Source organism: Crotalus tigris, unplaced genomic scaffold, assembly GCF_016545835.1.
Source record: "Crotalus tigris isolate CLP2741 ecotype Arizona unplaced genomic scaffold, ASM1654583v1 scf7180000023775.243036, whole genome shotgun sequence".
Taxonomy (NCBI): domain Eukaryota; kingdom Metazoa; phylum Chordata; class Lepidosauria; order Squamata; family Viperidae; genus Crotalus; species Crotalus tigris.
Genome location: NW_024100177.1, coordinates 129,991 through 142,989, shown reverse-complemented (window position 1 = coordinate 142,989; position 12,999 = coordinate 129,991).

Below are 12,999 nucleotides of genomic sequence, written 5' to 3'. Positions count from 1 at the left end.
ATTTCTTATTCTCTCCCTAATTCTATGCCTACCAGAGAAAATCAGAATATCATTATCCACAACTGAAAAAAACTATCTGGCTTGAAAATATACTATTTTCCTGATGTAAATTAATTCTGTATAGGGAATGCAAGCATCCTAACTTTTTTTCCTATGCAGACTTCTGGAAAGGGGCGTTGTCTTACCTGAATGCCTTTTCTCAGTACGGAGATGGAGAATCCACCAATGGAGAATTCACCAATGGGTTTTCACTGTCTACCTGCTCTTGAGACCAAGTAGCCAAACTTGACACGCCCCCTCTTGCTAGGAGATCCAGTCTTGACGAGGGCGAAAGTGGCTGAAAGTGGATGAGTGTTGGCTCTCAAACCCTTAAATTTGGCCTAAATGACCTAAAGGGTGGGTGTGGATTCTCCATCTCTGTACTGAGAAAAGCCGTTCAGGTAAGACAACGCCCCTTCTCCAGTACAGGAGATGGAGAATCCACCAATGGGACATACCAAAGCCTCACTGTCCCGATGGATGGGAAACAGATAAGGCCAAAATAGTGTCCCTGGAGACCACCTGCTGAAGCACCCTCCGACCAAAGGAGGCATCTGCCACAGCAAAGCGGTTGGTCCTGTAATGGCGGACAAAAGGGGAGGGCGAGGACTATGTCACAGCCCTGCAAATCTCGATGGATGCCTGAGTGGCCCATGCTGCAGAGATCGCAGCACTGCGAATGGAATGGGCAGTAAGATGAGTTGGAGCCGGCAGGGAAGAGGACTGGGACGCCTCCGGGTTACAGGACCTGATCCATCTGCCAATTGTGCCAGAGGAAACCTTCTGTCCCGGAGAAGCCGGACGGAAGGAGACAAATAGGGCCTCAGACCTACGAAAAGGCTCTGTGCGCTTCATGTAATGCTGCAGTGCCCTGCGGATGTCCAGTGTGCGCCACTGCCGCTACAAGTCATGGGAAGGATTGGGGCAAAAATTTTAGCAAGATGACTTCCTGTGCTCTATGGAAGACCGAGTTTACCTTGGGCACAAAGGCGGGGTCCCAACGAAGGACCACCTGATCACTGTGAAAGATACAAAGGTCATTTCTGACCAAGAGAGCAGCCAGCTCAAAGATACGTCTGGCTGACATGAAGGCGATCAAGAATGCAACCTTAAGAGACAGGTTCCGCAATGGAACAGTAGCTATGGGCTCAAAAGGTGTTTTTGTTAGAGCGCGAAGGATGCGAGGCAATTCCCAAGATGGGTACCTATGTACCACGGGAGGCCTAGTGTTGCACGCACCCTTGATGAAGGCTCGTATTCTGGGAAGGTGAGCTAAGGGAACTGAATCAGCACAAGTGAGTAAAGTTGACATGGCCGCCACCTGTCTGTGATTAGTTGCATAGGCCAGGCCTCTGTCCAGACCATCCAGAAGATAATTTATGATCTGAGGAATGGTCAATTTGTAAATATCTAATTGTCGCCTTCTACACCAATGGCAAAAATTCTTCCAAGTAGAATCATAAATGAGATTAGTCATCGGGCGAAGAGAGGCCTGAATCATAGTGATTGCCCGTGAGGAGAATAACTCTTGTTTCCTGATGCTGTGCTCAATCGCTAAACATTCCATTGCAACCACTGAGGGTCCGGGTGTTGGAGGACCCTCTTGGTGCAAGGACACCCGATGCGGAGGAATCTCCCTCAAGGGAGACCAGGAAAAATTCATCAGATTGGCAATCCAGGACCTCTGTGATCCATAATAGGCCACGAGGCTCACTTCCGCCTGTGCCTGGAGCAGTTTGCGGAAGGTCGCCAGAATGATCGGGAGGGGAGGGAAGACCTACAGGAAAACCTGCGGCCACAGAATCTGCAGGGCAGTCGTTCCCTCCGCCCATGGAAGATAATAATGGGAGAAGTACTTCGGGAGTTGGGCATTGTTTGATGATGCAAACATGCCGAAGATCGGATGGCCGGACCTGGTGGAGATCTCGGCAAGGAGATCCGGATGCAATCCCCTCCCCGAAATGTGTTTGGCCCTGAGATGAGCCAGGTTGGGCTCTGTCCAGGGCCCCAGTAGCTGTGTCTTGGACATAAAGAACTTGGACCTGGTGTCCCCCTGCCTGTTCATGTGGGTCTTGGATGCCACTTTATCCATGAGGACCCATACCTGACGGTCCCTGATCCAGAGCTGGAATTGGCAAAGATCCAAATTGATGGCCCTGGGCTCCAGTCAATTGCTGTTGTGTCCCAAGTCTGCGTGGAACCAATGTCCCAGTGCAAACTGAGACCGTAGAAGGGCACCCCAATCGAATAGATGTGCGACCGTGGTGATGGTGGCATGGTCCAGCTCCTTAAAAGGTGACCCCTTGGACACCACTTGTGAGGACCACCCTCAGAGATATCTGAGGGTTAGGATTGGGAGCCTGACCTGGCAGTTGGATGCACTGGCATTCGCTCATTGGAATGACCGGAGAAACCATTAAGGCTCCGGCAAGTTGAGTCTGGCCCAGGGAACTATGGCTATGCCAGAGATCATCTTCCCAGAAGCTGGGAGATCCAGACTGGTGAAATGGTGCGGCCCTTGTACACCCGGCAAGCCACAACCCTGATGCTGACCCCCACTCCTGGGAGGGATAGACCCTGCAGTTTGTGTGTCTATGATGGCTCCCTGGTGCAGAAAACTGGATGAGGGAACTTTCTGGCTTTTCTGGAAATTGACCGAGAACCTGTGCTATTGGAGGATCTGAATAGTTAGTAGCAGGTCCGACTGAGCTGCCCGGAAGGATGACGCTTGGGTCAAGATTTCGTCCAGTCAACACTGGACGCGTATCAGTACCTTCCGTATGTGGGCAGCCAGTACAGCTGGAATCTTGATGAATATCCTGGGAGCCAAGCAGAGGCCAAACCGACGGCCTTGTACTGGATGTGCCTACTTCTGTAAGAGAACCTGAGGAACTGCCGGTGAGCTGGAGGGATGGGGAAGCGGAGATACACCTCCGTGAGGTCTATTGATTCCAGGGAGTCTCCCTGACTGATGCTATCCAGGATGGACTGGAGTGATTGCGTCATGCATGTGGTGTAATGAATCAGACCCTCGAGGTCCAGAATTACTCTCGATCCTCCTAAGGATGGAGAATCACAAAAAGGATGGAGTTGAATCCCCTTTCCATATGATTTGGAGGTACTGGCTTTATGGCCTGACCCTCTAGTAGAGGCTGAATGGCTTCCTGCACGAGTCTCTGTGTGAGTGGATTCCGGGAAATGAGATAAGAGATGAAGCGGTCCGGGATGCTGGCTAGGAACCCCAGGGACAGACCAAACCAGATGGTTTGTAGGACTCAGGCATCCCTGGATGTGACTTCCCACTGATGGAAGAAGTGGGCCAGCCTTCCCCCGATGGGAGGTGCAGTGTAAGAGTCTCTTGGACCCCTTATAGGGGTGACCTGTCCCTCGAAATAGCCCCGTAGATTGGTTCTGTTACTGATGCCGAAAAACCGGTCTGTCATACGAATGGACATATGGCCTGTCCTGCCTGGGTATGTATGAACTGGAGGGCTGAGTGGCAGTTGAACTTGCTACCGGCTGAGAGGACTGCCTGTGGACGTATGGAGTGGGACGTTTGTCGGACAGTCTATTCAAGTGAGCCATGGCCTTCCGCTTGTCCTTGTTTTCCACCAGGTATGGGACCAGGGCCTCCCCAAAAAGACTATAGCCCAGATATGAAGCAGTCGCCAGACACCATTTTGCTTTGGCATCAGCCTGCCAGTGTTGCAGCCACAGCATCCATCTGGCTGTGATGTTGTCTGCAAGGGACCTAGGTGCAAGGTGGCTGACTGAAGCATCGTGTCTGCAGCATTAGTTCCTGGTGAGTCCGAATGTCCTCAGCAGGGATTCTGGCCTGAAGCTGACGAAGCCATAATAGGGTGGTCTGCACAAAAAAGGATGTGCAAGTGGCCGTTTTAATTGCCCATGCTGCTGATTGATGGGTCTTCCGAAAGGTGAGGTCCCATTTTCTGTCATCCGCTTTAAGCACCTCTGCCATGTCCCTAGTGACTGCCTTCTGGGATACCAGAGGGATCCAGGCTTCGTCTACCTTGGGAACTTCCCGGGTCCCAGTGAGATCTGTGGAAGTGCTAAGAATCCGTTTTTCAGTCTCGCTTACTGAAGGAAGGGAGGAAGGGGAGGCCCACTGTTTTTGATTTCTTTAAGAAAAATAGAGGGACATGGAACATGATGTTATGCTGCCACCGTTGCAACAAATATCGGATTTGGACTGAAATTCGATGTTGCCTACAGCAGGCCCTATGTTTGCCATTGATGTGGCATGCAAAGCAGGGGAAGAGACAGAGTTGGAGTGAACAAGCCTCTGAAGGGGGAAGTTCAGGGGAAGTTTTCCCCTCCTCTGATAGGTTAAATTCCGGCTGCTCCTCACTCTGCGGGGTTGAGAATCTGCTCATGGAGGAGTGTGCAGGAGAAGTGGGTTCCTAAAGTATAGGGAACTGCATAGGAGGGACATAAGATGGCATGCCCAATGAAGAAGACCCCTGCCCGGATAAATGGAAAGACCGTTCTGTTAGCGGGCGGTCCACAACCCTGGATGGCAAGGCCTCAAGGCGGCCGTCGGAGAGAATGTCTCTGATGTCTGCTCCCCTGAGGCCTGCGATCGTTGTCATGAAGGTGTCCCTTAGTGCTGAACCCGAGACGGTGGTTGTGTGTTGTGTAATTTTAGGTGGGGAACTAAGTGTCGTGGGTGTCCCTGTGAGGGACCACATGCCCTGGGACAAGGTTGAAAAACCTAAAGGAAGGTCAAATTCTGAGGCCACCAATTGATCCTTCTTCCAATCCGGTCTGTCTCTGCGCTCTGGAGAACTCCTTCTCCAGAGCCTGGTGCCTACAGCTTACTTGCTTTCCCACCAACTTGGAAGGCTTCTTGAATGCCGTTTTTGCCTTAGAATTGTGCTTGCCTGCTGCCTCCTGTTCAGAGGATTTGTAGCAGCTATAACTGGATGGAGGGACAGTGCCCACTGGGTGAGGCAACATGGAGTCCCCCATCCAAGTTGAGGAGTCTCAGGGAATCTGAGATGAAGCTCTGGCAGACAAGCCATTGGTGGGAGCAAAATTGGAACAAGTAACAAGACTGTTCCCCTGACCACCCGACCAGCAAAAAAAATTCTCTCCGGGCTTCGGTCATGGCAATTGAGTCAGATGCCAAAGGCATGTTTGGGGCCACTGTCTGGGCTCCGCCCGGAGGCCTTAGGTGGCCAGTCAAGGTGCACCAGCAAAAGTAAAAGCCCCAACGGAAGGCACAGAGGACCTGAAATGAGGCCTGGCAGAGACAATGTAAATCCAAAATGGTGGTTCCAAAACAAGATGGTGGCTTGAGAATTTGTGGCCTGGTCAGTAAATTCTTGTAGATGGTGAAGCCTAATCGCAGTAGTTGGACAGGACTAAAATAATTCCTTAGATGAACTGAGAATTAGTCAGAATGTAGGAAATCTAGTGGAAAATCTTTGGGCCTGTAATCAGTGGAGGTTTGTTTAAGAGGCCTGAGGTAAGGCCTCACAATGTTTTCAAGATGGTGGCCACAGCCGACTCCACTAAAGTCCCTGAGGTGGCCAAGATAATGTAGGTGGCCTGAAGTCCCAGGGAAAGACCTTGTGGCACCCAGAGGCCTGCAGCAATCTATTTGGCTGGTAAAGTTTACAGGGCCGGCCGCGTGGTGCGGCCAAAGTGGTGGCCGCAGCGTGCTTCATTATAGTTGCCTAGGACCTGTAAGCAATTGCAAGGATCCTGAGGCCCTAGCCTCATAAAGGCACCGAAAAGGCCGAATTAATTGCCAACCAGATCTGTACCTAACCGCAAAAAAAGGCTCCATTACGTCCGAACTTCTGCAGCCGACCAAAATGGCGGCCGCAACTTTTGAGCTGTTTAAAACGGCCTCCGGAGGTGTCGAGGACGAAGGGGAACCCTGGAGCTGACTGTGGCTGCAGCGCTGAGTGCTGCGTAGAAATCCAATGGGGAAAGTGAAAAATGATTTTCCTCCCCCCCCCCACAGCCCTTGGGAAAGGGACGTGGAAGCACTTTCCCTCCCCCCACACACACACTCAGAAGCCTCAAATCAGGCGATTAGAGATTGTGCTGATTCCAGCGTCTTGGGGGAAAATTTCTGGGGAAATTGACTTTTTTTTTAAAAGGGAATCACTAATTAGGGAATATACAAATACCAATTTATAAGCAAGGAGAATCCAGCAATGGGTATCTGACCTGCTATATGAATTGAAAATCTCTAAACCAGAGAGCCAACCTTGATACGTCTTCAAGAGCTTGAGACCAAGTCAAGACTGGGTCTCCTAGCAAAAGGGGGCATGTCAAGTTTGGCTACTTGGTCTCAAGAGCAGGCAGACAGTGAAAACCCATTGGTGGATTCTCCATTGGTGGATTCTCCATCTCCTGTACTGGAGAATGTATATTTTCTTCCAGATGTCTCTCCCACAACCTAGTGGCATTTTTGCAGAGTTTTGAATTGAGGAAGATAGGTGAACTTGTAGCTTCATGGTTCATCACGCAGTCATCCAGAAATTTAAACTGGACTTGGCATTTTTATCCACCTATCAAGTCTTCCCAAGGACCTGAGATACGCAAATGTTTAATGGTGTTAAAGGTATTGTTGCAGAATGTAAGCTGTTCCAAGTAAAGCTGCCTTTTGCAATTGACTGATGGTGATTTTATCAGTGCTGATGGTGTTCAAGTGGTGCTCCAGTTGCTTTGGGATTGTACTCAAGGCACCTATTACAATTGGTATTATCTTTGCTTTCTTTTGTCACAGTTGTTCTATTACAATTGGTATTATCTTTGCTTTCTTTTGTCACAGTTGTTCTATTACAATTGGTATTATCTTTGCTTTCTTTTGTCACAGTTGTTCTATCTGCAGGTCTTTGTATTTTATTATCTTCCCTGGTTCTTTTCCTTTTCTTCTGCTGCCTCCAGGTACTGCCACTTCCACTATCCAGACTTTTTTGTCCTCCTCCTCCTCCTCCTCCTCCTCCTCCTCCTCCTCCTCCTTTGGATGTTGAGGGAGATGCAAAGTTCTTACTGACAACTATATTTTGTTGTTATTCTTAGGCTCTGTATACCACTGACCATCACATTCTCTGCCAACCCATATCCTTGGCTCAGATGGATTTCACTAAGCTGTACTGAGTAGAAATCTGTGTTGGGTTTGTTCCATATTCTCAGTCATACCAGGATTATGGTATGATTATTGGAAGGGATGTTCTTCTGTCTCTCAACAAGTGAGGTTCTCTTTCATGGCAGTAATTTTTGGTAGTTATTGTATATCCTGCTTTGCAGTAAACATTCAAATTGAGGTTTAGAAATTAAATTATTTGAAAATAAAATAAAATTGGAAACTTATTTAATTTCCTTTTCAGTTAGCACATGAACTATTGTTTCAGCAGTCACCGAAGTTAATAAGAATGTGTGCCTTTAATCAGAAATAATTTTGCTTTTTGCAGTAGACAAAATCTTTGCCTACTTTAGATCATCCTTCCAAAAGACTGCTCTGAAGTGGGTGGGCAGGTAGAATTTGTAATGTTATAGTAGATATCATGAATGGATTATTTTATGGATTATTCCAATGATATTCCTATGCTTGGAAGTAAGTTTATAACAGAATGTGCAGAAGCACAGACATTTCCTCTTTTCTGGCTTGAGAAAATAAAAAGAGATTTTATGTTTTCAATAAAAAAATTCTATATACTTAAATTACTTGTTTCAGGAGAACATTTGGATCAATATCAATATACTGAAGAGAAGCTCTTGCTTGTATTCAATAACTGTTTAAAAGTATTTTTGATTCCTTTCCTTCCTTCTTTTTCCTATCTTCCCTCTTTTATTAATGGAACGCTCCACCAAAAACTTAACATTATATTTCATTAAAGGAGGAACAATGAGAATGTATTTAAAAGATAAATTGGTGGAAGACTTTTACCGAGTTAAAGAAATCTCATCCCCTTATTTTGAACACTCAGTAATTTGCTCCCAATTGTCTTTCTGCCCTTATTTCTCATTAGATCTTGGTTCAGAATGTTAAATTGGATTGAATTCTTCCAAGGTTCCCTGGATTCTGAAAACACATAGATTTTTTTAATACTTTGAGCTCATACACATATGTACTGTATATATGCAATTATTTGATCCAGTTTTGGAGAAGTTACAGGCTATAGATCATCCTTGACTTATATCTGGTAGCTTAGTTTAAAGTTACAATGGACATTTCCAAGGCTACTTACAACCTAGATTTGAAGTTCCATCAGCTGCCTTCCCCCTATGGTCATGTAATCGCATTTTGCCTGCATTTATAAACATTTTCAGTGGTCCACAGTTCCATGATCACAACTTATGACATTTTTTGTGGGAAACGTCTGGTTTCTGGCCAACCCAACCATGGTGGACAATGAATTTGCTAAACAATACCAGTGATTCACTTATCAACTGTTTTGAAAAAAAAGTCATAAAATGGGGCACACCCACTTAACAAATGATTTTACTTATGACCATAATTCCAGGCTCAATTATGGTCATAAGTTAAGGACTACCTGTAAAGCAAGACTTCCTGAAACAACTTCTTATTTCCTCACAAATTCTACTCTAAACATCATCTTCTCAATAATGTCTTTGGCTTAATTCCTTGTTCATCGCTAGCTGTCTGCAATTGCTTTTCACCAAATGCATCCCATGTCATTTGTGAGTCTGGTTTCCCCTCTTTTTATTGTTTCAAGCCCTTCCAAAGTATAGAGAATAAGCTGCTCTTAATTATTGCTTAGGGAAAGCTTTATGTACATTAATGATGCTAAGAAATAAGAAGGATATTTCAGACACATTTAAATATCCAACTTGTTAGTTTGGGGAATAGAATGGAGGGACAAAAAAGTACTTTGTTTCACTATCTGAGAAGAAGCCTTTCTATGTTTCAGCAGCTTTCTCAGAACTTTATGCTGATTTTTAAAAACCTGGAGTTGATTTTCCTCCATTAAAACTCAACTTAATTTCCCTGCCTTCCCCATTTAAATCAAATACAGTTATAGATCATATGTATATCCAAAGCTTCATGAAGCCTAAAATTAAGAAACATGCAGGACATCAGCAATGTCTGGATATAATGTTATATTTTTTTTGTCTGGACTACTAGTATTTTTCTAATCTGAACATGCTACTTACTTCATGGATCTTAACAGAAATGTATTGTCCTTTTCAGAAATGAGGAAAGTGAATAAGAATATTATTTATAAAAGTTTCAAAGCAGAGAATCACAAGAGGAATTGTAGTTGTCATGCAAGACCTGGGATAAAACAACAGAATAATACATCTAGATGGAACTACTATCTTAATGTATATCTGTAGAAAATTGACATCAGAGAGGAAGGGAACTTTCACATATACAAAGGAAGTTTTGGCTGTATTTAAAAAATGAAAACACATAAACATAAAACCAATGAAATATATAAATACACGGAATGTCCCCACCGACACTAATGCATTGCGCCTGTAACTTATTTGTGGGAGCCTTTGATAGTGGATGCTACAAAATATAACAAATCCGAAGGCAATTCCTTTCAATGTGAAAATTTGTCTTTAAATATTCCAATGATTTGATCTTGAAGATAGAGAGATAGAGAGATATACAGATAGAAAGCGGGAGAGAGGGAGAGGGAGGGAGAGAGGGAGGGAGAGGGAGAGGGAGGGAGGGAGGGAGGGAGAGAGAGAGGGGGAGAGAGAGAGAGAGAGAGAGAGAGAGAGAGAGAGAGAGAGAGAGAGAGAGAGAGAGAGAATATTTAATATTCAGTATTCCAAAACCTGGTGGATGTTACTGTGGCCTGTTTCTGAGGTGATTTTGCTGCCATGTAAACAACTGCAGAATAAAAGTGTTGAATAGAGTATGGCAGAATAGCCTTTGACTTTGCTATATACTCAGGGACTACAGCCCACAAATTAATTGTTGAGCATCACTTTGAATCTCATGGGGGGTGGAACCAAAATTCTGCCAGCATAATCTTCCCAACTGACAAAGTTCATTCCACGATTTAGGAAACATTTAGAAGTATGCTTGTCTTGGCTGTGAGTCAAGAACAGATCAAGCATTCAGCCATTTAGGAAGACCATTTTGAGACTCAATTATGTCTTATCCAACCAATCATGGTGGCTTTGAAAAAACTTGAAAAGTTGAAGCCATGAGTATTCAATCCAGATTAATAAAAACTTGAACATGAAGAGCTGGGCAACCTGATTGGGTCTCCAATGATTGCTATTCTTGATCTTATAATATATCCAGTTAAACAAGATATAAAGTATGAGATATTTCTTGGTTTATTGGGTAGAGTTCTATTTACAAAAACAGTTAATCCATCCTTGATCACACATGGCCTATTAGGTATTTTCAAATATTATTGGCCATGTACTGAATCAAAATGAAAAGCCATTTCTTCAAACTCCAGAGATTCTCTAATTACCTTACTGATTGTTGAAGCAGGGGTGGGGGGGATCATTTGGCAAAACAGCCTTTCTCGATCTCTTCAGGCCTGTTTCATTGCTATGATTTCCCAGTGCTGTTTACTCAATTTTAAGGAAACATGCATTGTTTACTTTTGAGCAAAGCAGATTTTTTTAAATAAGGTATTTCTGGTTCTATCAACTCAGGAAAAAAAATGAACTAGTAAGAATTTGCTGCACACCCACTTCTGTGTACACTGCTAGTATGACATCAGCTGAGTCCAGAATGTTATTTAGAATGTTGTTTCTCAACCTTGGAGATTTGAAAACTCCCAGAATTCCTCAGCCAGCAAATATCCAACTAGCCTTAGATTCCTATGGCATTATACAGGCCATGACAATTCTGGCCTGTTTAATCTCTTGGCAGACCCTCTGGCAGACACAAAATACACATTAGCAAAGGAAGAAAGGCATAGAAAACATGGCTTCTAGAATTAGTTCTAATATCTTTATCAGCAGCAAGCCATCACAGGAACAGGAGACATCTGTATTTCCTTCTCTCTCTCTCTCTCTCTCTCTCTCTCTCTTTCACTGTCTCCCCTCCCCACCCCTTTCTCTACGTGTGTGTGTGTGTGTGTGTGTGTGTGTGTGTATGTGTGTGTGTGTTCCACTCTAGGAAGCAGAAGGCATGAAGCTACCAGACATATTTTGGCAAAACAGACTTTCTCCTTTAGTGGCTTTACGCCATATCTGTCTTCAAAATGGGATTTTAATTGCATAGCCCACTGACAAGGCCAGGTTTTGCAGTATAACAGATTGCCTTATATTGGTGACTTCTATATAAAGAGACAATATTCTTGGAAAGAATAGTTTGAACAACTATTTAAAGTTCATGAGAGCAAAGTTGCTGATGTATATTTTGCACCTATCCACAAGTTTTCCTTAATCTTTCTTTATTTTTTTATTCTACTCCCATAATGAAATTACTTGTACAGCAAACATAATACTTCCCCTCTATTTTAAGACCATATGAACTAAGTAGGATTCTCCTGGAGACAATCCATCTATGTGATCACTAAGCATTGATATTGACTTGAGGGTATGTAGTTAATCAATAAATCAATTAAATAGTGTTCAGTCCACTGGACACCATTTAATGGTAGAGTTGTTTGGGCATCATTGTAAGAGGCCAATCTTGTGACCTTTTACCTCCTTCTGTGCTGCCAAATGTAGCATCTTGGCTTATCCCAAAAAGAATCCCAGGGTTGTAAAATAGACTAGGAAGTCAAAAAAAGCCTCACAGGAGAAGGAGGCAGCAACCAGAGTTGCACACCACTTCTATATTGCTATGGCAGAAAATTTAATGAATGCACTGATGAACTCATCAGGAAATAGAATAGAATAGAGTAGAGTAGAGTAGAGTAGAACTGGAAGGGACCTTGGAGGTCTTTTAGTCCAGCCTGCCGCTGAAGCAGGAGAACCTATACCATCTCAGACAGCTGAATGTCTAGTCTCTTCTTAAAAATCTCCAGTGATGGAGTGCCCACAATTTCTGGAGGCAAGCTGTTCCACTGGTTGATTGTCCTCACTGTCAGAAAGTTTCTCCTTAATTCCAGGTTGTTTCTCTCCTTGATCAGTTTCCAACCATTGTTTCTCATCCTGCCCTCTGGTGCTTTGGTGAATAACATGACCCCCTCTTCTTTGTGGCAGCCCTTCAGATACTGGAACACTGCTATCATGTCTCCCCTATTTCTTCTTTCCTTTAGACTAGCCTGACTGAGAGGATTCTTTACCTTTACCTTGTTATATAACCTTTGAGCTTGAGATCACAACCTACTACTTGACAAGATAGAAAAATGTGGGGTAGACAGAACCACCACCAGATGGATCCGTAGCTGGCTGACCGGCCGTACTCAGCGAGTGGTCCTCAATGGAACTGCATCTATATGGAGGGAAGTGTGTAGTGGGGTGCCCCAGGGCTCTGTTCTGGGCCCAGTACTCTTCAACATCTTCATCAACGATTTGGATGAAGGGATAGATGGGGAACTCATCAAATTTGCAGATGACACCAAGCTGGCAGGAATAGCCAACACTCCAGAAGACAGGCTTAAGATACAGAAGGATCTGGACAGACTTGAACACTGGGCACTAACTAACAAAATGAAATTCAATGGTGAAAAAAGCAAGGTTCTACATTTAGGCAAGAAAAACCAAATGCACAAGTACAGCATAGGTGGCACCATGCTCAATAGTGGTAACTGTGAGAGGGACCTCGAAGTCCTAGTAGACAATCACCTAAATATGAGCCAGCAGTGTGCTGCAGCTGCCAAAAAGGCCAACACAGTGCTAGGCTGCATTAACAGAGGGATAGAATCAAGATCACGTGAAGTATTAATACCACTCTTCAATGCCTTGGTAAGGCCACACTTGGAATACTGCATCCAGTTTTGGTCACCACGATGTAAAAAAGATGTTGAGACTCTAGAAAGAGTACAGAGAAGAGCAACAAAGATGATTAGGGGACTGGAGGCTAAA